Source organism: Phacochoerus africanus, chromosome X, assembly GCF_016906955.1.
Source record: "Phacochoerus africanus isolate WHEZ1 chromosome X, ROS_Pafr_v1, whole genome shotgun sequence".
NCBI classification, from domain to species: Eukaryota; Metazoa; Chordata; class Mammalia; order Artiodactyla; family Suidae; genus Phacochoerus; species Phacochoerus africanus.
In genome coordinates this window covers 51412212-51433834 of record NC_062560.1, presented here as the reverse complement: position 1 = coordinate 51433834, position 21623 = coordinate 51412212, and the positions used below count along the sequence as shown (strand labels likewise).

Here is a 21623-nt window from a genome sequence, read left to right as displayed (position 1 = left end):
CCTCTCTCTCTCTCTCTCTCTCTCTCTAATCTCTCTCGGTCCTCTGGAGGACCTCGCCTTGGCCCTGCTAACTGGCTCTGACAGAAACTATCATCCGCTTGATGGCAGTATGGCTCCACCAATGCCAACCAAATGCTTACCCCCCCCTCCCCCTCCAACACCCCCCAGGGCCTGGAGCCTCCTGCCCTTCCAGGGTGAAAGCAAAGCAAAACAACGCACTGACACAGACAGTCCGAGGAAGAAGCACAGAAAAGGAAAGGAACCAGCCACCTGGACCCATGCCGCTCACCAAATGCACTGGGCAGAAGGACTACTGACCAGGAGGCGGGACCCCCTGCAGGCCTTTCCCCTGCTTTGCTCCCCCCATTTTTCCTAGCTCCAGCTCTGGGAGAGAAGCAAAAGGCCAAGGACACACCCACAGGCCCGGGTGACTCTCTCTGTCCCAGGGATTAAATCAGGGACCTGCCTCGGACAAGGTGGCAGCCACCATCGGGTGGCCCATCGCTCTGCTCTGTCTTGCCAGGGACTTTTTTGGCCGGGCTCTGCTTCCTACCAAGGCCTGGAGCTCACCACCTTGGGCTGGCCCCCAACAAGGCAGCCAGAAACGGCTGGCCCAACCTGCAGCCACAGGGCTCCCACCCCCCCCCCACCCCGCCCCGGAGGCTCCCCTGTAAAGGGCTACCCAAAGCCCGAGGTGACACAGGCTGGCCTTGCTCTCACACAGGAACCCTGCAAAGGCCACCAAACCTCGCCAAGGCACAAGGCCCCACCCAGGGCCAGGATGCTGGAGAGGAAGGGCACAGACTCTGATGAATGGGACTCGGGACTCGGAGACCCCCGTTTCTTTCTCTGCCTAAACAAGGGAGGCCCCAAGTTTACACTGTAGCCGGGGACCTGCTGACAGACCACCAGCTCAGGAAACACACAATGGCTCCCTGTCCCTTGCGCAGAGCCCTCCCGGGAATGTATGTTTCAGTCATTCTCTGTGTGCGCCTGTGTGGGGGACGGGGCGGAGGGGGCGCGGGCGGGGGCGGGGGCGGGGGCGGGGGGGGGGAGCAAGGTGGGCCTTGGGGTTGGAGCTGGGGGTGAGAGGGTTGGTGGTGGGATGAGGTGTGAGTGTACATATGAAAGCACACACAACAGTGTGTATCAGTGTGTTTGCGGTTGTGTGAGGGTATGGCCTGTGAAAGACTGGGCTGGGGGTGAGAGCATGTGTCTCTGTGTGCGTGTGCGCATGCGTGCGTGCGTGTGCGGGTGTTGGGTGCTGGACATGCTCAAAGCCATATATGGTGCTTGCCCTCCTGTGTGCCTGGGTGACCATGGATATCCCTATCCCGGTGTGCCTGTGCCTTTGGGTGTGGGGATGGGTGCTTGAGGGCCTGGTCCTGTGAGCAAAGGCCAGTGCCGGCCTGCCAGGGCTTGGGCAAGTGGAGGTGACAGGTTGTATGGATCCAGTGAAATCTCTATTGTTCCCTTCAGGCCAAAAGGAAGCAGGGCACGCCTGCAGGAAGCTCCTACTGGCTCAAGTCTGGACTTTAAGTGCTTCCATAAGGATAACAACTGCCAGGAATGGAACTTCAAGAGGTTATTTTGGCAAGTCTTGAGTTCCCGATGCTCTTTCATTGCAAAGCAACTCCTGGACCACGGCTGGTTTTGTTTGTGGTCGGTTTCCTGGTGGTTTCGGAGGCTGAGGATGATCTCCACCCCTGGGGAATTCAGGGGAAGCGTGGACCCTGAACCTCGGTACTCTGTCCCGCTACCCTTGGACGTGCCCCTTCACCAAAGGGCAGCCATGGCACGAGGACCCTTAGGACACCAGGGACACAGCTAAGAACTGGAAGCGAAAGGAAACGAGGGAAGCAGTATGTCCTCACCTCCACCACCACTGCCAAGGCACTGCCAAAGTTGTCCTGGACCTAGTGCACGGAGGGGTGCTTCGCTGGGACTTGGCGGGCCTTCCAGGACTGACCAGGAGACACAAGGTGCCTAGAGACCAGGGGACACACCAGCAGGCAGATCCTTGCCACGAGGGTCCCTCCTGAGTGCCACCAAGGGCTCTGACCCAAGAGTAGACCTGCCTGGGGGTGGGGGGCAGGGTGTGCAGAGAGAAGGCAAGAGGGGAGGAGGCGGGGCCACACGCCCCGACGACACCCCGAGCAGGTCCTGTCCTGGGCACATTCATGGGACGGGACAGGACAGGACAGGACAGGACAGGGAAGGGATGAGGGTACTCTCCGATGGCCATTAAGGGATGGTTGGGAGAGAGTGCCCCCTTGCTCCTGCGATCCATGCGGGTCATTGGCACTTCCACAGGAAAGGAGAAGGAAAAGGAAAAGTACTGGCCAGGGGGCTGCTCCCAGGCGCCTGCCCAATCCTGCCTTCTAGACAGAGGCACACCCGCGCCAGAAGGCCTGAAAGTCAGGAAGCGCGGTAAGTAAGGGACGGAAAGCGCAGAGCGAAAAGAAAGCAAAGGTGGAACTGAGGTGGAGCTGAAGCCTGAAGGTGATCCCCGGGGCACTGCGTCCGGGGGGGGGGGGGGGGGGGGGGGGGGGCAGCTGGAACCTGTGGCCCCCTAGGGGAAGAGCCATCACCCGAGGCAGAGCCGTCAGCCACTGAGGCAAGGGTTTGGACCCTGGCCAGGGAGAGGCCTGCCTTGCGATGCTGTAGTGCCCAGCTGGGAAGGGGAAAGACAACCAGAATGGGCCAAGGAAGGAAGAACCGGGTCGGGCCGGGCCGGGGGTGGGGGGGGGGGTGGGGGGACGGGGCGGCCAGGAAGGTAGGGCCGCTCTCCCCCCCCCCTTCCCCCGCCGGGGTCCAGTGCCACTGGCAGAGAGAATAAGCTGTGTGCCTGCGCAGACCCGTTTACCTGACTATAAGGCTGTGTGTGTGGGTGTGTGCGGGGGGGGGGTGGGGGGGGGGGGGGGGGGTGCGTGCGCGCGCCAGGGTTCTGCAACCAGAAGAATGCAGGGAAAGGCGGCAAGTCATGTGAAACGATGTTGAACCCTGACGCCAAGAGTGGGGATTCCACGCCTAGCTGGTCCCCGATGCCTGCCCTCCTTTCTCCCTGCATTGTCCCCAGGTTAGGTGTCAGGGGTGCCCTGGTGTTTACCTTCTGGGCAAGAGGCACCTCAGGTCCCTACCTGACAGGATGGGGGTGACTTTTGTTTTCCTGAGTTGTTTTCTGTCTCTTTGTATTTTCCCAACCACTTCCACCCACCGATGGCCTGCTTCCCGGGACAGCATGGGGGAGAAGAAGGCTCTTGGGAAAAGGCCATTCCTCAATTCTAAGCGTCCTTAAGACACTACCGAGTGTGGCAAATCCCGGCCACGACGGTCCCGGGGGGTGCGGGGTGCGGGGTGCGGGGTGGGTTTCCATTCCTCGGAGCTCCCTTCCTTCCGGTCCGCACCCCTAGGAAGACCTTAAGGGAGCAAAGAAAGGAACCGCTTACAGGGGAAACCCTAAAGACCCTCAGGCTCACCTCCCACATTGCTGTCTTTGCGAGGCACTGGCTGGCATGGGCGTGATGCCCTCAGACACTCAAGGCAGGGTCACCACTGCTTTCCTTTCCATCCGCCGACCAAACAAACCAACCAAGGCCAGAGGACAACCACAAAAGGTTGCCTGCCTTTACTGTGCACTAAGGTGGTGGCCCGGCCATTAGCCACCAGCCACTGCGGCTGCCCCCAAAGCTGTATGGGGAGGGGAATTCAGGATGGAGACAAGCAGGACGCTGGCCCTGGAGGGTTAAGGTGCCAATCTAGGAGTGATGTCAAGGGGCCCTAGTCCTGAGCCATCCCATACAGAGAAGAGCCCTCAAGTCACTGCCTGGGGATGTCCCCCATTTTGTTTGGTTGGTTGGTTTTGGTTTTGGTTGCATGAGCTCTAATCTTTGGATGATCCAAGACAGCATTTCCCTCCTTTCTCTTTTTCTCAAAAGAAAGTCCTGGCGCCTTCCTCCCTTTCCTCTTCGGAACGTACCCTCGGAGCTATCTGAGGGGCTGTCACCGTGGCTATAGTCCTCACAGAGGGCTCGCAGAGGTCCCCGAACAAAACATAACTCTCGGTGTTTAGCTTGCGCATTTCTCTTCTGCCCACACCTCCCAATCTGCCCTGCAAAAGGGCCCTGAGCCCTCCTTTGGAGTGGGTGTGGCTGGATACTCAGGCTCAGCATTCCCTTAAGCTGTTCAGTGGTTCCTCAGAAGTGGTTTCTCAGATGTGTGCATGTGTGCCTGCCTCTGTGTGTGTGTGTGTGTGTGTGTGAGACTGTGTGTGTGCGTGCATGTCTGTGCGTGTGTTTGGGGGTGGCCGTGGGGGTGAATATGTGTGAGCGTGACTGTTTGACGGGGATCCACAGTTTCCACGCCAAGTTCTCAGGTGTCAAGCCCTCGGATGAAGACCAGGCTAGTGTCAGGGCTTACTTAGGCTGAGAAGCAGAGCGATGGACACATCAGACCAAACCCCCAAGCTCCCTTCTGCCACTTGACCCCCGCCCCCCCCCCCCATCAAGCCCCACCCTCCCCTCACCTCCCCTAGTCCCTTAGCCTCCTAAGCTTCACCTTCTCCCCGAGGATAAAATGCCATGGGGGTCGGGGAAGCCTGAGCAGGACCTGTTCGCGGGCTCTTGGTAGAGAACTGACGCCTGACGGCCTGGCTACCCAGGCCTGAGGGTGAGGGCAGAAGGACCCTGATGGGGCTGACTTGTGAACCAATGCCTAGCAGGCCAAGCGGCCCTCCCCGAGACCCACCTGTGTGAGCCCTGCCATTCCAAAACGTCGCAGCCTGGGCACAAAGGAGTGCTCAGGCTCCCAAGCAGAGATGCCCCCAGCGGCCTCTTCCGCCCCTGGTGACTCCTGGCACGACCCCGCTGTACAGAAGGGGCCAATGACTTCTGGACCCGCTTGGGACCTGCCTGCCTCTGACCCAGCCGCCTTTGGCCCCCTGAAGCATGCACGCAGCCTCAGGAGAAGCAAGGTTGCTGCCTGGGAAGGGGTATGGTACAGACAAGCCAGGGGCCAGGAGGAGTCTGAAGCTACATACCAAGGGGAATCTGCAAGCCCAGTGGTGGCATCTCTGCAAGGCTGTCTGTGTTCACAGTGAAGCAGAGCCTGAACAGAGTCAAGAACGGCCTAGCTACCCTTGCAGGGTTGGCCCAGAGTGGCCAAGTTGGTGAGGGGCCCTGCCGAAGGTGGCCTGGCTGTTCTGCGGGCTGGACTATTGCTGGTGATGAGGATATTGGCATAGGGATGCCGCCGCTGCCGCTGCCGCTGCCGCTGCCGCTGCTATTGTTGCTATGGATGACAGTGATGATGGCGGTGGTGGCGGTGGTGGTGGGAAAAGAAGAGGAGGAGTAGGAGAAGAGGGTGAAAGGATGGCGTCTCCACCTGCAGCCCCCCCTCCTCTGTCAGGCTGCCAAAGGAAGGAGAGGAAGGCTTGGTGGGGGCAGGGAAAGGGGTGACTGCCATTTCTGGAGCCACAGTGCCATCCAGCGGAAAGTGTATGGGAAAAGGCCAGGCAGCAGCCTGGCTTCTGCCAGGCACAGAGAGCAGCAAGGCTGTGCTGGGCTGACCGGGCTGTGCTCAAGCCCCAGGTTTCCCCTGCAGGGGAGCTGGGCACCGAGGCCGGTCGGTCGGGGCCGTCGGAGGCCCTGAGGGCCTTGGCCTGCCAGCAGGACCCGCTGGGGGAGGCAGGAGCTCCAGGAGCCCTGGACACAAGCCGGCAGCCCCTAGGCAGAGCAGCCCAGACAGCTGAGCTTCCCGTTTGTCAGCCATTTTGGGGTGGGCCCAGAGGAATTCCACCCCGTTTCCTCTGGTGTCCCTGCTGCGGAGCGGAGTAGCGTAGCGGGGCGCCCTGCCTCGGGGCACACTGGCGTCAGGGGTCCCCTTTCCCCACCTGGAGCCCAGGCCCTTAGGAGTTCTGGGGCCAGGGCCATTTGCCTGCCCCTGGCACTGCTCCCCGCGGTAGCCATCTTGGGCGGCCTCTGGGGTTTCTGAGGGCCTTCTCCAGCTGTGGGCCTAGGGCCCACTCTCCCATGGGGCACACAGGCGGAGGGACAGCCAGGGGCCCTTCGCCCCCGTGCACCCGCTGCACCCTCCGGACCACCCCGCCCGCACTGGGCCCAGCCTTCTCTCTCTCTCCTCGCTCTCTCTCTCTCTCTCTCTCTCTCTCTCTCTCTCTCTCTCTCTCTCTCTCTCTCTCCTCTCTCGAGGACCTCTCGCCTCTGCCTTGGCCCTGCTAACTGGCTCTGACAGAAACTATCTCCGCTTGATGGCAGTATGGCTCCACCAATGCCAACCAAATGCTTACCCCCCCCTCCCCCTCCAACACCCCCCCAGGGCCTGGAGCCTCCTGCCCTTCCAGGGTGAAAGCAAAAGCAAAACAACGCAACTGACACAGACAGTCCGAGGAAGAAGCACAGAAAAGGAAAGGAACCAGCCACCTGGACCCATGCCGCTCACCAAATGCACTGGGCAGAAGGACTACTGACCAGGAGGCGGGACCCCCTGCAGGCCTTTCCCCTGCTTTGCTCCAGCCCCATTTTTCCTAGCTCCAGCTCTGGGAGAGAAGCAAAAGGCCAAGGACACACCCACAGGCCCGGGTGACTCTCTCTGTCCCAGGGATTAAATCAGGGGACCTGCCTCGGACAAGGTGGCAGCCACCATTCGGGTGGCCCATCGCTCTGCTCTGTCTTGCCAGGGACTTTTTTTGGCCGGGCTCTGCTTCCTACCAAGGCCTGGAGCTCACCACCTTGGGCTGGCCCCCCAACAAGGCAGCCAGAAACGGCTGGCCCAACCTGCAGCCACAGGGCTCCCACCCCCCACCCCCACCCCGCCCCGGAGGCTCCCCTGTAAAGGGCTACCCAAAGCCCGAGGACACAGGCTGGCCTTGCTCTCACACAGGAACCCTGCAAAGGCCACCAAACCTCGCCAAGGCACAAGGCCCCACCCAGGGCCAGGATGCTGGAGAGGAAGGGCACAGACTCTGATGAATGGGACTCGGGACTCGGAGACCCCCGTTTCTTTCTCTGCCTAAACAGGGAGGCCCCAAGTTTACACTGTAGCCGGGCGGACCTGCTGACAGACCACCAGCTCAGGAAACACACAATGGCTCCCTGTCCCTTGCGCAGAGCCCTCCCGGGAATGTATGTTCAGTCATTCTCTGTGTGCGCCTGTGTGGGGGACGGGGCGGAGGGGGCGGGGCGGGGGCGGGGGCGGGGGCGGGGCGGGGGGGGGGAGCAAGGTGGGCCTTGGGTTGGAGCTGGGGGGTGAGAGGGTTGGTGGTGGGGATGAGGTGTGAGTTGTACATATGAAAGCACACACAACAGTGTGTATCATTGTGTTTGCGGTTGTGTGAGGGTATGGCCTGTGAAAGACTGGGCTGGGGGTGAGAGCATGTGTCTCTGTGTGCGTGTGCGCATGCGTGCGTGCGTGTGCGGGTGTTGGGTGCTGGACATGCTCAAAGCCATATATGGTGCTTGCCCTCCTGTGTGCCTGGGTGACCATGGATATCCCTATCCCGGTGTGCCTGTGCCTTGGGTGTGGGGATGGGTGCTTGAGGGCCTGGTCCTGTGAGCAAAGGCCAGTGCCGGCCTGCCCAGGGCTTGGGCAAGTGGAGGGTGACAGGTTGTATGGATCCAGTGAAATCTCTATTGTTCCCTTCAGGCCAAAGGAAGCAGGGCACGCCTGCAGGAAGCTCCTACTGGCTCAAGTCTGGACTTTAAGTGCTTCCATAAGGATAACAACTGCCAGGAATGGAACTTCAAGAGGTTTATTTTGGCAAGTCTTGAGTTCCCGATGCTCTTTCATTGCAAAGCAAACTCCTGGACCACGGCTGGTTTTGTTTGTGGTCGGTTTCCTGGTGGTTTCGGAGGCTGAGGATGATCTCCACCCCTGGGGAATTCAGGGGAAGCGTGGACCCTGAACCTCGGTACTCTGTCCCGCTACCCTTGGACGTGCCCCTTCACCAAAGGGCAGCCATGGCACGAGGACCCTTAGGACACCAGGGACACAGCTAAGAACTGGAAGCGAAAGGAAACGAGGGAAGCAGTATGTCCTCACCTCCACCACCACTGCCAAGGCACTGCCAAAGTTGTCCTGGACCTAGTGCACGGAGGGGTGCTTCGCTGGGACTTGGCGGGGCCTTCCAGGACTGACCAGGAGACACAAGGTGCCTAGAGGACCAGGGGACACACCAGCAGGCAGATCCTTGCCACGAGGGTCCCTCCTGAGTGCCACCAAGGGCTCTGACCCAAGAGTAGACCTGCCTGGGGGTGGGGGGCAGGGTGTGCAGAGAGAAGGCAAGAGGGGAGGAGGCGGGGCCACACGCCCCGACGACACCCCGAGCAGGTCCTGTCCTGGGCACATTCATGGGACGGGACAGGACAGGACAGGACAGGACAGGGAAGGGATGAGGGTACTCTCCGATGGCCATTAAGGGATGGTTGGGAGAGAGTGCCCCCTTGCTCCTGCGATCCATGCGGGTCATTGGCACTTCCACAGGAAAGGAGAAGGAAAAGGAAAAGTACTGGCCAGGGGGCTGCTCCCAGGCGCCTGCCCAATCCTGCCTTCTAGACAGAGGCACACCCGCGCCAGAAGGCCTGAAAGTCAGGAAGCGCGTGTAAGTAAGGGACGGAAAGCGCAGAGCGAAAGAAAGCAAAGGTGGAACTGAGGTGGAGCTGAAGCCTGAAGGTGATCCCCGGGCACTGCGTCCGGGGGGTGGGGGGGGTGGGGGGGGGGGCAGCTGGAACCTGTGGCCCCCTAGGGGAAGAGCCATCACCCGAGGCAGAGCCGTCAGCCACTGAGGCAAGGGTTTGGACCCTGGCCAGGGAGAGGCCTGCCTTGCGATGCTGTAGTGCCCAGCTGGGAAGGGGAAAGACAACCAGAATGGGCCAAGGAGGAAGAACCGGGTCGGGCCGGGCCGGGGGGTGGGGTGGGGGTGGGGGGGACGGGGCGGCCAGGAAGGTAGGGCCGCTCTCCCCCCCCCCTTCCCCGCCGGGGTCCAGTGCCACTGGCAGAGAGAATAAGCTGTGTGCCTGCGCAGACCCGTTTACCTGACTATAGGCTGTGTGTGTGGGTGTGTGCGGGGGTGGGGGTGGGGGTGGGGTGGGGGGGTGCGTGCGCGCGCCAGGGTTCTGCAACCAGAAGAATGCAGGGAAGGCGGCAAGTCATGTGAACGATGTTGAACCCTGACGCCAAGAGTGGGGATTCCACGCCTAGCTGGTCCCCGATGGCCTGCCCTCCCTTTCTCCCTTGCATTGTCCCCAGGTTAGGTGTCAGGGGTTGCCCTGGTGTTTACCTTCTGGGCAAGCGGCACCTCAGGTCCCTACCTGACAGGATGGGGTGACTTTTGTTTTCCTGAGTTGTTTCTGTCTCTTTGTATTTTCCCAACCACTTCCACCCACCGATGGCTGCTTCCCGGGACAGCATGGGGAGAAGAAGGCTCTTGGGAAAAGGCCATTCCTCAATTCTAAGCGTCCTTAAGACACTACCGAGTGTGGCAAATCCCGGCCACGACGGTCCCGGGGGTGCGGGGTGCGGGGTGCGGGGGTGGGTTTCCATTCCTCGGAGCTCCCTTCCTTCCGGTCCGCACCCCTAGGAAGACCTTAAGGAGCAAAGAAAGGAACCGCTTACAGGGGAAACCCTAAAGACCCTCAGGCTCACCTCCCACATTGCTGTCTTTGCGAGGCACTGGCTGGCATGGGCGTGATGCCCTCAGACACTCAAGGCAGGGTCACCACTGCTTTCCTTTCCATCGCCGACCAAACAAACCAACCAAGGCCAGAGGACAACCACAAAAGGTTGCCTGCCTTTACTGTGCACTAAGGTGGTGGCCCGGCCATTAGCCACCAGCCACTGCGGCTGCCCCCAAAGCTGTATGGGGAGGGGAATTCAGGATGGAGACAAGCAGGACGCTGGCCCTGGAGGGTTAAGGTGCCAATCTAGGAGTGATGTCAAGGGGCCCTAGTCCTGAGCCATCCCATACAGAGAAGAGCCCTCAAGTCACTGCCTGGGGATGTCCCCCATTTTGTTTGGTTGGTTGGTTTTGGTTTTGGTTGCATGAGCTCTAATCTTTGGATGATCAAGACAGCATTTCCCTCCTTTCTCTTTTTCTCAAAAGAAAGTCCTGGCGCCTTCCTCCCTTTCCTCTTCGGAACGTACCCTCGGAGCTATCTGAGGGGCTGTCACCGTGGCTATAGTCCTCACAGAGGGCTCGCAGAGGTCCCCGAACAAAACATAACTCTCGGGTGTTAGCTTGCGCATTTCTCTTCTGCCCACACCTCCCAATCTGCCCTGCAAAAGGGCCCTGAGCCCTCCTTTGGAGTGGGTGTGGCTGGATACTCAGGCTCAGCATTCCCTTAAGTGTTCAGTGGTTCCTCAGAAGTGGTTTTCTCAGATGTGTGCATGTGTGCCTGCCTCTGTGTGTGTGTGTGTGTGTGTGTGTGTGAGACTGTGTGTGTGCGTGCATGTCTGTGCGGGTGTTTGGGGGTGGCCGTGGGGGTGAATATGTGTGAGCGTGACTGTTTGACGGGGATCCACAGTTTCCACGCCAAGTTCTCAGGTGTCAAGCCCTCGGATGAAGACCAGGCTAGGTCAGGGCTTACTTAGGCTGAGAAGCAGAGCGATGGACACATCAGACCAAACCCCCAAGCTCCCTTCTGCCACTGACCCCCGCCCCCCCCCCCCACATCAAGCCCCACCCTCCCTCAACCTCCCCTAGTCCCTTAGCCTCCTAAGCTTCACCTTCTCCCCGAGGATTAAAATGCCATGGGGGTCGGGGAAGCCTGAGCAGGACCTGTTCGCGGGCTCTTGGTAGAGAACTGACGCCTGACGGCCTGGGCTACCCAGGCCTGAGGGTGAGGGCAGAAGGACCCTGATGGGGCTGACTTGTGAACCAATGCCTAGCAGGCCAAGCGGCCCTCCCGAGACCCACCTGTGTGAGCCCTGCCATTCCAAAACGTCGCAGCCCTGGGCACAAAGGAGTGCTCAGGCTCCCAAGCAGAGATGCCCCCAGCGGCCTCTTCCGCACCCTGGTGACTCCTGGCACGGACCCCGCTGTACAGAAGGGGCAATGACTTCTGGACCCGCTTGGGACCTGCCTGCCTCTGACCCAGCCGCCTTTGGCCCCCTGAAGCATGCACGCAGCCTCAGGAGAAGCAAGGTTGCTGCCTGGGAAGGGGTATGGTACAGACAAGCCAGGGGCCAGGAGGAGTCTGAAGCTACATACCAAGGGGAATCTGCAAGCCCAGTGGTGGCATCTCTGCAAGGCTGTCTGTGTTCACAGTGAAGCAGAGCCTGAACAGAGTCAAGAACGGCCTAGCTACCCTTGCAGGGTTGGCCCAGAGTGGCCAAGTTGGTGAGGGGCCCTGCCGAAGGTGGCCTGGCTGTTCTGCGGGCTGGACTATTGCTGGTGATGAGGATATTGGCATAGGGATGCCGCCGCTGCCGCTGCCGCTGCCGCTGCCGCTGCTATTGTTGCTATGGATGACAGTGATGATGGCGGTGGTGGCGGTGGTGGTGGGAAGAAGAGAAGAGGAGGAGTAGGAGAAGAGGGTGAAAAGGATGGCGTCTCCACCTGCAGCCCACCCCCTCCTCTGTCAGGCTGCCAAAGGAAGGAGAGGAAGGCTTGGTGGGGGCAGGGAAAGGGGGTGACTGCCATTTCTGGAGCCACAGTGCCATCCAGCGGAAAGTGTATGGGAAAAGGCCAGGCAGCAGCCTGGCTTCTGCCAGGCACAGAGAGCAGCAAGGCTGTGCTGGGCTGACCGGGCTGTGCTCAAGCCCCAGGTTTCCCCTGCAGGGGAGCTGGGCACCGAGGCCGGTCGGTCGGGGCCGTCGGAGGCCCTGAGGCCTTGGCCTGCCAGCAGGACCCGCGGGGGAGGCAGGAGCTCCAGGAGCCTGGACACAAGCCGGCAGCCCCTAGGCAGAGCAGCCCAGACAGCTGAGCTTCCCGTTTGTCAGCCATTTGGGGTGGGCCCAGAGGAATCCACCCCGTTTCCTCTGGCGGTCCCTGCTGCGGAAGCGGAGAGTAGCGTAGCGGGGCGCCCTGCCTCGGGGCACACTGGCGTCAGGGTCCCCTTTCCCCACCTGGAGCCCAGGCCCTTAGGAGTTCTGGGGCCAGGGCCATTTGCCTGCCCCTGGCACTGCTCCCCGCGGTAGCCATCTTGGGCGGCCTCTGGGGTTCTGAGGGCCTTCTCCAGCTGTGGGCCTAGGGCCCACTCTCCCATGGGCACACAGGCGGAGGGAACAGCCAGGGGCCCTTCGCCCCGTGCACCCGCTGCACCCTCCGGACCACCCCGCCCGCACTGGGCCCAGCCCTTCTCTCTCTCCCTCGCTCTCTCTCTCTCTCTCTCTCTCTCTCTCTCTCTCTCTCTCTCTCTCTCTCTCTCTCTCGGGAGGACCTCTGCCTTGGCCCTGCAACTGGCTCTGACAGAAAACTATCTCCGCTTGATGGCAGTATGGCTCCACCAATGCCAACCAAATGCTTACCCCCCCTCCCCCTCCAACACCCCCCCAGGGCCTGGAGCCTCCTGCCCTTCCAGGGTTGAAAGCAAAGCAAAACAACGCAACTGACACAGACAGTCGAGGAAGAAGCACAGAAAAGGAAAGGAACCAGCCACCTGGACCCATGCCGCTCACCAAATGCACTGGGCAGAAGGACTACTGACCAGGAGGCGGGACCCCCCTGCAGGCCTTTCCCCTGCTTTGCTCCAGCCCCATTTTTCCTAGCTCCAGCTCTGGGAGAGAAGCAAAAGGCCAAGGACACACCCACAGGCCCGGGTGACTCTCTCTGTCCCAGGGATTAAATCAGGGGACCTGCCTCGGACAAGGTGGCAGCCACATTCGGGTGGCCCATCGCTCTGCTCTGTCTTGCCAGGGACTTTTTTGGCCGGGCTCTGCTTCCTACCAAGGCCTGGAGCTCACCACCTTGGGCTGGCCCCCCAACAAGGCAGCCAGAAACGGCTGGCCCAACCTGCAGCCACAGGGCTCCCACCCCCCACCCCCACCCCGCCCCGGAGGCTCCCCTGTAAAGGGCTACCCAAAGCCCGAGGGTGACACAGGCTGGCCTTGCTCTCACACAGGAACCCTGCAAAGGCCACCAAACCTCGCCAAGGCACAAGGCCCCACCCAGGGCCAGGATGCTGGAGAGGAAGGGCACAGACTCTGATGAATGGGACTCGGGACTCGGAGACCCCCGTTTCTTTCTCTGCCTAAACAAGGGAGGGCCCCAAGTTTACACTGTAGCGGGCGGACCTGCTGACAGACCACCAGCTCAGGAAACACACAATGGCTCCCTGTCCCTTGCGCAGAGCCCTCCGGGAATGTATGTTTCAGTCATTCTCTGTGTGCGCCTGTGTGGGGGACGGGGCGGAGGGGGCGCGGGCGGGGGAGGGGGCGGGGGCGGGGGGGGGGAGCAAGGTGGCCTTGGGGTTGGAGCTGGGGGGTGAGAGGGTTGGTGGTGGGATGAGGTGTGAGTGTACATATGAAAGCACACACAACAGTGTGTATCAGTGTGTTTGCGGTTGTGTGAGGGTATGGCCTGTGAAAGACTGGGCTGGGGGTGAGAGCATGTGTCTCTGTGTGCGTGTGCGCATGCGTGCGTGCGTGTGCGGGTGTTGGGTGCTGGACATGCTCAAAGCCATATATGGTGCTTGCCCTCCTGTGTGCCTGGGTGACCATGGATATCCCTATCCCGGTGTGCCTGTGCCTTTGGGTGTGGGGATGGGTGCTTGAGGGCCTGGTCCTGTGAGCAAAGGCCAGTGCCGGCCTGCCAGGGCTTGGGCAAGTGGAGGTGACAGGTTGTATGGATCCAGTGAAATCTCTATTGTTCCCTTCAGGCCAAAAGGAAGCAGGGCACGCCTGCAGGAAGCTCCTACTGCTCAAGTCTGGACTTTAAGTGCTTCCATAAGGATAACAACTGCCAGGAATGGAACTTCAAGAGGTTATTTGGCAAGTCTTGAGTTCCCGATGCTCTTTCATTGCAAAAGCAACTCCTGGACCACGGCTGGTTTTGTTTGTGGTCGGTTTCCTGGTGGTTTCGGAGGCTGAGGATGATCTCCACCCCTGGGGAATTCAGGGGAAGCGTGGACCCTGAACCTCGGTACTCTGTCCCGCTACCCTTGGACGTGCCCCTTCACCAAAGGGCAGCCATGGCACGAGGACCCTTAGGACACCAGGGACACAGCTAAGAACTGGAAGCGAAAGGAAACGAGGGAAGCAGTATGTCCTCACCTCCACCACCACTGCCAAGGCACTGCCAAAGTTGTCCTGGACCTAGTGCACGGAGGGGTGCTTCGCTGGGACTTGGCGGGCCTTCCAGGACTGGCCAGGAGACACAAGGTGCCTAGAGACCAGGGGACACACCAGCAGGCAGATCCTTGCCACGAGGGTCCCTCCTGAGTGCCACCAAGGGCTCTGACCCAAGAGTAGACCTGCCTGGGGGTGGGGGGCAGGGTGTGCAGAGAGAAGGCAAGAGGGGAGGAGGCGGGGCCACACGCCCCGACGACACCCCGAGCAGGTCCTGTCCTGGGCACATTCATGGGACGGGACAGGACAGGACAGGACAGGACAGGGAAGGGATGAGGGTACTCTCCGATGGCCATTAAGGGATGGTTGGGAGAGAGTGCCCCCTTGCTCCTGCGATCCATGCGGGTCATTGGCACTTCCACAGGAAAGGAGAAGGAAAAGGAAAAGTACTGGCCAGGGGGCTGCTCCCAGGCGCCTGCCCAATCCTGCCTTCTAGACAGAGGCACACCCGCGCCAGAAGGCCTGAAAGTCAGGAAGCGCGTGTAAGTAAGGGACGGAAAGCGCAGAGCGAAAAGAAAGCAAAGGTGGAACTGAGGTGGAGCTGAAGCCTGAAGGTGATCCCCGGGGCACTGCGTCCGGGGGGGGGTGGGGGGGGGGGTGGGGGGGGGCAGCTGGAACCTGTGGCCCCTAGGGGAAGAGCCATCACCCGAGGCAGAGCCGTCAGCCACTGAGGCAAGGGTTTGGACCCTGGCCAGGGAGAGGCCTGCCTTGCGATGCTGTAGTGCCCAGCTGGGAAGGGGAAAGACAACCAGAATGGGCCAAGGAGGAAGAACCGGGTCGGGCCGGGCCGGGGGGTGGGGTGGGGGGTGGGGGGACGGGGCGGCCAGGAAGGTAGGGCCGCTCTCCCCCCCCCCCTTCCCCCGCCGGGGTCCAGTGCCACTGGCAGAGAGAATAAGCTGTGTGCCTGCGCAGACCCGTTTACCTGACTATAAGGCTGTGTGTGTGGGTGTGTGCGGGGGTGGGGGTGGGGGTGGGGTGGGGGGGTGCGTGCGCGCGCCAGGGTTCTGCAACCAGAAGAATGCAGGGAAAGGCGGCAAGTCATGTGAAACGATGTTGAACCCTGACGCCAAGAGTGGGGATTCCACGCCTAGCTGGTCCCCGATGCCTGCCCTCCTTTCTCCCTGCATTGTCCCCAGGTTAGGTGTCAGGGGTGCCCTGGTGTTTACCTTCTGGGCAAGAGGCACCTCAGGTCCCTACCTGACAGGATGGGGGTGACTTTTGTTTTCCTGAGTTGTTTTCTGTCTCTTTGTATTTTCCCAACCACTTCCACCCACCGATGGCCTGCTTCCCGGGACAGCATGGGGGAGAAGAAGGCTCTTGGGAAAAGGCCATTCCTCAATTCTAAGCGTCCTTAAGACACTACCGAGTGTGGCAAATCCCGGCCACGACGGTCCCGGGGGGTGCGGGGTGCGGGGTGCGGGGGTGGGTTTCCATTCCTCGGAGCTCCCTTCCTTCCGGTCCGCACCCCTAGGAAGACCTTAAGGGAGCAAAGAAAGGAACCGCTTACAGGGGAAACCCTAAAGACCCTCAGGCTCACCTCCCACATTGCTGTCTTTGCGAGGCACTGGCTGGCATGGGCGTGATGCCCTCAGACACTCAAGGCAGGGTCACCACTGCTTTCCTTTCCATCCGCCGACCAAACAAACCAACCAAGGCCAGAGGACAACCACAAAAGGTTGCCTGCCTTTACTGTGCACTAAGGTGGTGGCCCGGCCATTAGCCACCAGCCACTGCGGCTGCCCCCAAAGCTGTATGGGGAGGGGAATTCAGGATGGAGACAAGCAGGACGCTGGCCCTGGAGGGTTAAGGTGCCAATCTAGGAGTGATGTCAAGGGGCCCTAGTCCTGAGCCATCCCATACAGAGAAGAGCCCTCAAGTCACTGCCTGGGGATGTCCCCCATTTTGTTTGGTTGGTTGGTTTTGGTTTTGGTTGCATGAGCTCTAATCTTTGGATGATCCAAGACAGCATTTCCCTCCTTTCTCTTTTTCTCAAAAGAAAGTCCTGGCGCCTTCCTCCCTTTCCTCTTCGGAACGTACCCTCGGAGCTATCTGAGGGGCTGTCACCGTGGCTATAGTCCTCACAGAGGGCTCGCAGTGGTCCCCGAACAAAACATAACTCTCGGTGTTTAGCTTGCGCATTTCTCTTCTGCCCACACCTCCCAATCTGCCCTGCAAAAGGGCCCTGAGCCCTCCTTTGGAGTGGGTGTGGCTGGATACTCAGGCTCAGCATTCCCTTAAGCTGTTCAGTGGTTCCTCAGAAGTGGTTTCTCAGATGTGTGCATGTGTGCCTGCCTCTGTGTGTGTGTGTGTGTGTGTGTGTGTGAGACTGTGTGTGTGCGTGCATGTCTGTGCGTGTGTTTGGGGGTGGCCGTGGGGGTGAATATGTGTGAGCGTGACTGTTTGACGGGGATCCACAGTTTCCACGCCAAGTTCTCAGGTGTCAAGCCCTCGGATGAAGACCAGGCTAGTGTCAGGGCTTACTTAGGCTGAGAAGCAGAGCGATGGACACATCAGACCAAACCCCCAAGCTCCCTTCTGCCACTTGACCCCCGCCCCCCCCCCCACATCAAGCCCCACCCTCCCTCCACCTCCCCTAGTCCCTTAGCCTCCTAAGCTTCACCTTCTCCCCGAGGATAAAATGCCATGGGGGTCGGGGAAGCCTGAGCAGGACCTGTTCGCGGGCTCTTGGTAGAGAACTGACGCCTGACGGCCTGGCTACCCAGGCCTGAGGGTGAGGGCAGAAGGACCCTGATGGGGCTGACTTGTGAACCAATGCCTAGCAGGCCAAGCGGCCCTCCCCGAGACCCACCTGTGTGAGCCCTGCCATTCCAAAACGTCGCAGCCCTGGGCACAAAGGAGTGCTCAGGCTCCCAAGCAGAGATGCCCCCAGCGGCCTCTTCCGCACCCTGGTGACTCCTGGCACGACCCCCGCTGTACAGAAGGGGCCAATGACTTCTGGACCCGCTTGGGACCTGCCTGCCTCTGACCCAGCCGCCTTTGGCCCCCTGAAGCATGCACGCAGCCTCAGGAGAAGCAAGGTTGCTGCCTGGGAAGGGGTATGGTACAGACAAGCCAGGGGCCAGGAGGAGTCTGAAGCTACATACCAAGGGGAATCTGCAAGCCCAGTGGTGGCATCTCTGCAAGGCTGTCTGTGTTCACAGTGAAGCAGAGCCTGAACAGAGTCAAGAACGGCCTAGCTACCCTTGCAGGGTTGGCCCAGAGTGGCCAAGTTGGTGAGGGGCCCTGCCGAAGGTGGCCTGGCTGTTCTGCGGGCTGGACTATTGCTGGTGATGAGGATATTGGCATAGGGATGCCGCCGCTGCCGCTGCCGCTGCCGCTGCCGCTGCTATTGTTGCTATGGATGACAGTGATGATGGCGGTGGTGGCGGTGGTGGTGGGAAGAAGAGAAGAGGAGGAGTAGGAGAAGAGGGTGAAAGGATGGCGTCTCCACCTGCAGCCCACCCCCTCCTCTGTCAGGCTGCCAAAGGAAGGAGAGGAAGGCTTGGTGGGGGCAGGGAAAGGGGTGACTGCCATTTCTGGAGCCACAGTGCCATCCAGCGGAAAGTGTATGGGAAAAGGCCAGGCAGCAGCCTGGCTTCTGCCAGGCACAGAGAGCAGCAAGGCTGTGCTGGGCTGACCGGGCTGTGCTCAAGCCCCAGGTTTCCCCTGCAGGGGAGCTGGGCACCGAGGCCGGTCGGTCGGGGCCGTCGGAGGCCCTGAGGGCCTTGGCCTGCCAGCAGGACCCGCTGGGGGAGGCAGGAGCTCCAGGAGCCCTGGACACAAGCCGGCAGCCCCTAGGCAGAGCAGCCCAGACAGCTGAGCTTCCCGTTTGTCAGCCATTTTGGGGTGGGCCCAGAGGAATTCCACCCCGTTTCCTCTGGTGTCCCTGCTGCGGAGCGGAGTAGCGTAGCGGGGCGCCCTGCCTCGGGGCACACTGGCGTCAGGGGTCCCCTTTCCCCACCTGGAGCCCAGGCCCTTAGGAGTTCTGGGGCCAGGGCCATTTGCCTGCCCCTGGCACTGCTCCCCGCGGTAGCCATCTTGGGCGGCCCTCTGGGGTTTCTGAGGGCCTTCTCCAGCTGTGGGCCTAGGGCCCACTCTCCCATGGGGCACACAGGCGGAGGGACAGCCAGGGGCCCTTCGCCCCCGTGCACCCGCTGCACCCTCCGGACCACCCCGCCCGCACTGGGCCCAGCCCTTCTCTCTCTCTCCCTCTCTCTCTCTCTCTCTCTCTCTCTCTCTCTCTCTCTCTCTCTCTCTCTCTCTCGGGAGGACCTCTGCCTTGGCCCTGCTAACTGGCTCTGACAGAAAACTATCTCCGCTTGATGGCAGTATGGCTCCACCAATGCCAACCAAATGCTTACCCCCCCTCCCCCTCCAACACCCCCCCAGGGCCTGGAGCCTCCTGCCCTTCCAGGGTGAAAGCAAAAGCAAAACAACGCAACTGACACAGACAGTCCGAGGAAGAAGCACAGAAAAGGAAAGGAACCAGCCACCTGGACCCATGCCGCTCACCAAATGCACTGGGCAGAAGGACTACTGACCAGGAGGCGGGACCCCCTGCAGGCCTTTCCCCTGCTTTGCTCCAGCCCCATTTTTCCTAGCTCCAGCTCTGGGAGAGAAGCAAAAGGCCAAGGACACACCCACAGGCCCGGGTGACTCTCTCTGTCCCAGGGATTAAATCAGGGGACCTGCCTCGGACAAGGTGGCAGCCACCATTCGGGTGGCCCATCGCTCTGCTCTGTCTTGCCAGGGACTTTTTTGGCCGGGCTCTGCTTCCTACCAAGGCCTGGAGCTCACCACCTTGGGCTGGCCCCCCAACAAGGCAGCCAGAAACGGCTGGCCCAACCTGCAGCCACAGGGCTCCCACCCCCCACCCCCACCCCGCCCCGGAGGCTCCCCTGTAAAGGGCTACCCAAAGCCCGAGGCGACACAGGCTGGCCTTGCTCTCACACAGGAACCCTGCAAAGGCCACCAAACCTCGCCAAGGCACAAGGCCCCACCCAGGGCCAGGATGCTGGAGAGGAAGGGCACAGACTCTGATGAATGGGACTCGGGACTCGGAGACCCCCGTTTCTTTCTCTGCCTAAACAAGGGAGGCCCCAAGTTTACACTGTAGCCGGGCGGACCTGCTGACAGACCACCAGCTCAGGAAACACACAATGGCTCCCAGTCCTTTTTCCCAAGCCCTTCTTCGTGAATTATTTGTATATGCTTTATTTCCTCTTGTGTTGATTTATCTTTTATGTGAGATTGTAGACTTTTTGTATCTGTACGTGTTTGAATTTTTTTTGTAAATTCAATTTTTTTGGTGTAGTATGTTGGATTCTCTTTTTTTTCTATATTTGTGATTATTTATTTAATTAACATATTAAGGTTTTCTTGTTTTTGTATCCTTTTTTGTTGTCATCCTGCATTTTTTCTACTCAGCAATTTTTTTTCTCGACCATATATAGTATATATTTTTTTGTTGGTGTTGCCATATTTTCGTGTCTCTTTGCTTTGCAGAAGAATGGAAATGATGAAATTCCATATAATTTTCCCAAACAAGTAAAAGTGTAGTAGTCATAATGCAGCAATCCCTTTTCATTTTTTAGAGAAACAGATGAATCTAATGTCGAAAAAATTTATCTTCATTCCCAGGTGAATTTTACCATTATTGACATTAATCAAATATGAAGTAATCCTTGTGTTAGTTGAATGATTGTTGTATTAAGAAAAATTTTATGTATACATTTATAGTGGAATGTCTTTTATCCTTTAAAAAATGGAAATCCTCTCATTTTTGATAATGTTTAATTCGTAAGATGCTGTTGTAATTCTAATAATGTAGATACAGAATGACAAATACTGCATGATTTCACTTGAATGTGGAATCTAAAAAATCCGAACTTATAGAAGCAGTGAGTAGAATGGTGGTTATTAGCCGCCTCGGTTTTGGGGAAAGGGGAATATGTCTATTACAGACTATAATGTTTTCAGCTGTAAAAGTAATAAATTCTGGATATCTAATGTTCAGCACCATCACTTTAGTTAATACTCGTTTAAGTTACATACTGAATATATAAATATGTTTATATACATAATATAATCTTGAAATTTCCTAAAAAATATAACATGTGATGTGACATGTTACATATCTTGTAATAATTATTTCAGAATGTTTAGACTATCACATTGTATTGTTTATATGCATCTTTTGTCAAAATAAGGAAAACACTGAAAAAATGAATGGAACATGAAATGTGATATATAGTCTCTTTCATATCTGTAGGATCCCCAGATATACATAATGTAATGATTCTCACATCCCTTATAACAAATATATTTGCATGTAAGTTAAATGCATCCTCAGAAATACTTTAAATTTTCTTATTACTTATAATATGTAATTCAATGTAAATGTTACATAATTATTTAGAAATATAATATAAATGCTATGTAAATATTTGTTCATGGGGCAAATACACGACATAATTTTTGGAAATTGTGGAAATTTTTTCCCCAATATTTTAAATCCTTAGGTGATTAAATCCATGGATGTGGAATCCACGGATACTGAGGGTCAACTGTATCCTAAGTGGACACCCTATTCCACTGTGGAGAAATTTTAACATATTAGATCCAATATTTCTTCATCAATGTATTCTCATTCTACTCATGTGTAAGAGAGCTAGCTATTCCTATCAAAAATTGGAACATTAAGATTTAAAGGAATGGTCAGTCTTATGAGTCAACGAAAATCTTTCAAAATCATTTTTACTGCCAAATCACTAGCAAATAGCATGTGTTAAAATACAATCTAGATTATTTTACTTTTAAAATTCTTACTTTTCTTTTTTTGCTTTTTAGGGCCACACCTGTGATATATGGACTTTCCCAGGATAGGGGTTCCCAAGGCCCACACCACAGCCACAGCAACGCAGAATCCGAGCCATGTCTGCGACCTACACCACAGCTCGTTGCAGTGCCAGATCCTGAACCCATTGAGTGAAGCCAGGGATCGAACCAGCATCATAATATATACTAGTATGGTTTGTTACCTTCTGAGCCTCATCAGGAGCCTAAAATCATATATTTATTTGAATTTTTCCACTAGTCTGTTATTTTCTTTCACAAACTCCAGTAATGTGTTGTTGTTTTCTCTTGTCACATTTTGACATTTTAACTCTCGACATGACTTTAATTCTTTCCAATAAGTTGTTTTTTGCTTATGGTGTCTTGCAGTATATTCTCATGTTTGAATTTGTTAAATATGTTTTTTTTTTTTTTTTCATTTTGACTTCTCATTTACGTATCAGACTTAAGGGTATTCTTTCCCAAATGAA

The 21623-nt window shown here is 57.9% G+C and overlaps 1 protein-coding gene and 1 long non-coding RNA gene across 21 annotated transcripts in view; one reads left to right on the top strand and one right to left on the bottom strand.

Moving 5' to 3' along the window:
- LOC125118942 (uncharacterized) overlaps positions 1 to 13868 on the top strand; it is a 111795-nt gene extending 97927 nt beyond the window's left edge. For 16 of the 19 annotated variants that reach the window (XR_007132928.1, XR_007132933.1, XR_007132940.1 and 13 more), the window contains one exon: positions 1480 to 2424. This is a non-coding gene — a long non-coding RNA (uncharacterized LOC125118942). Of the gene's footprint in view, positions 1 to 1479; positions 2425 to 6333; positions 6855 to 13829 lie in introns of those variants that run through there. The other 3 variants (XR_007132941.1, XR_007132942.1, XR_007132934.1) reach the window with 3 other exon arrangements.
- Positions 1 to 21623, bottom strand: part of NBDY (negative regulator of P-body association) — a 156255-nt gene that overhangs the window by 112766 nt on the left and 21866 nt on the right. The window lies entirely within an intron of this gene.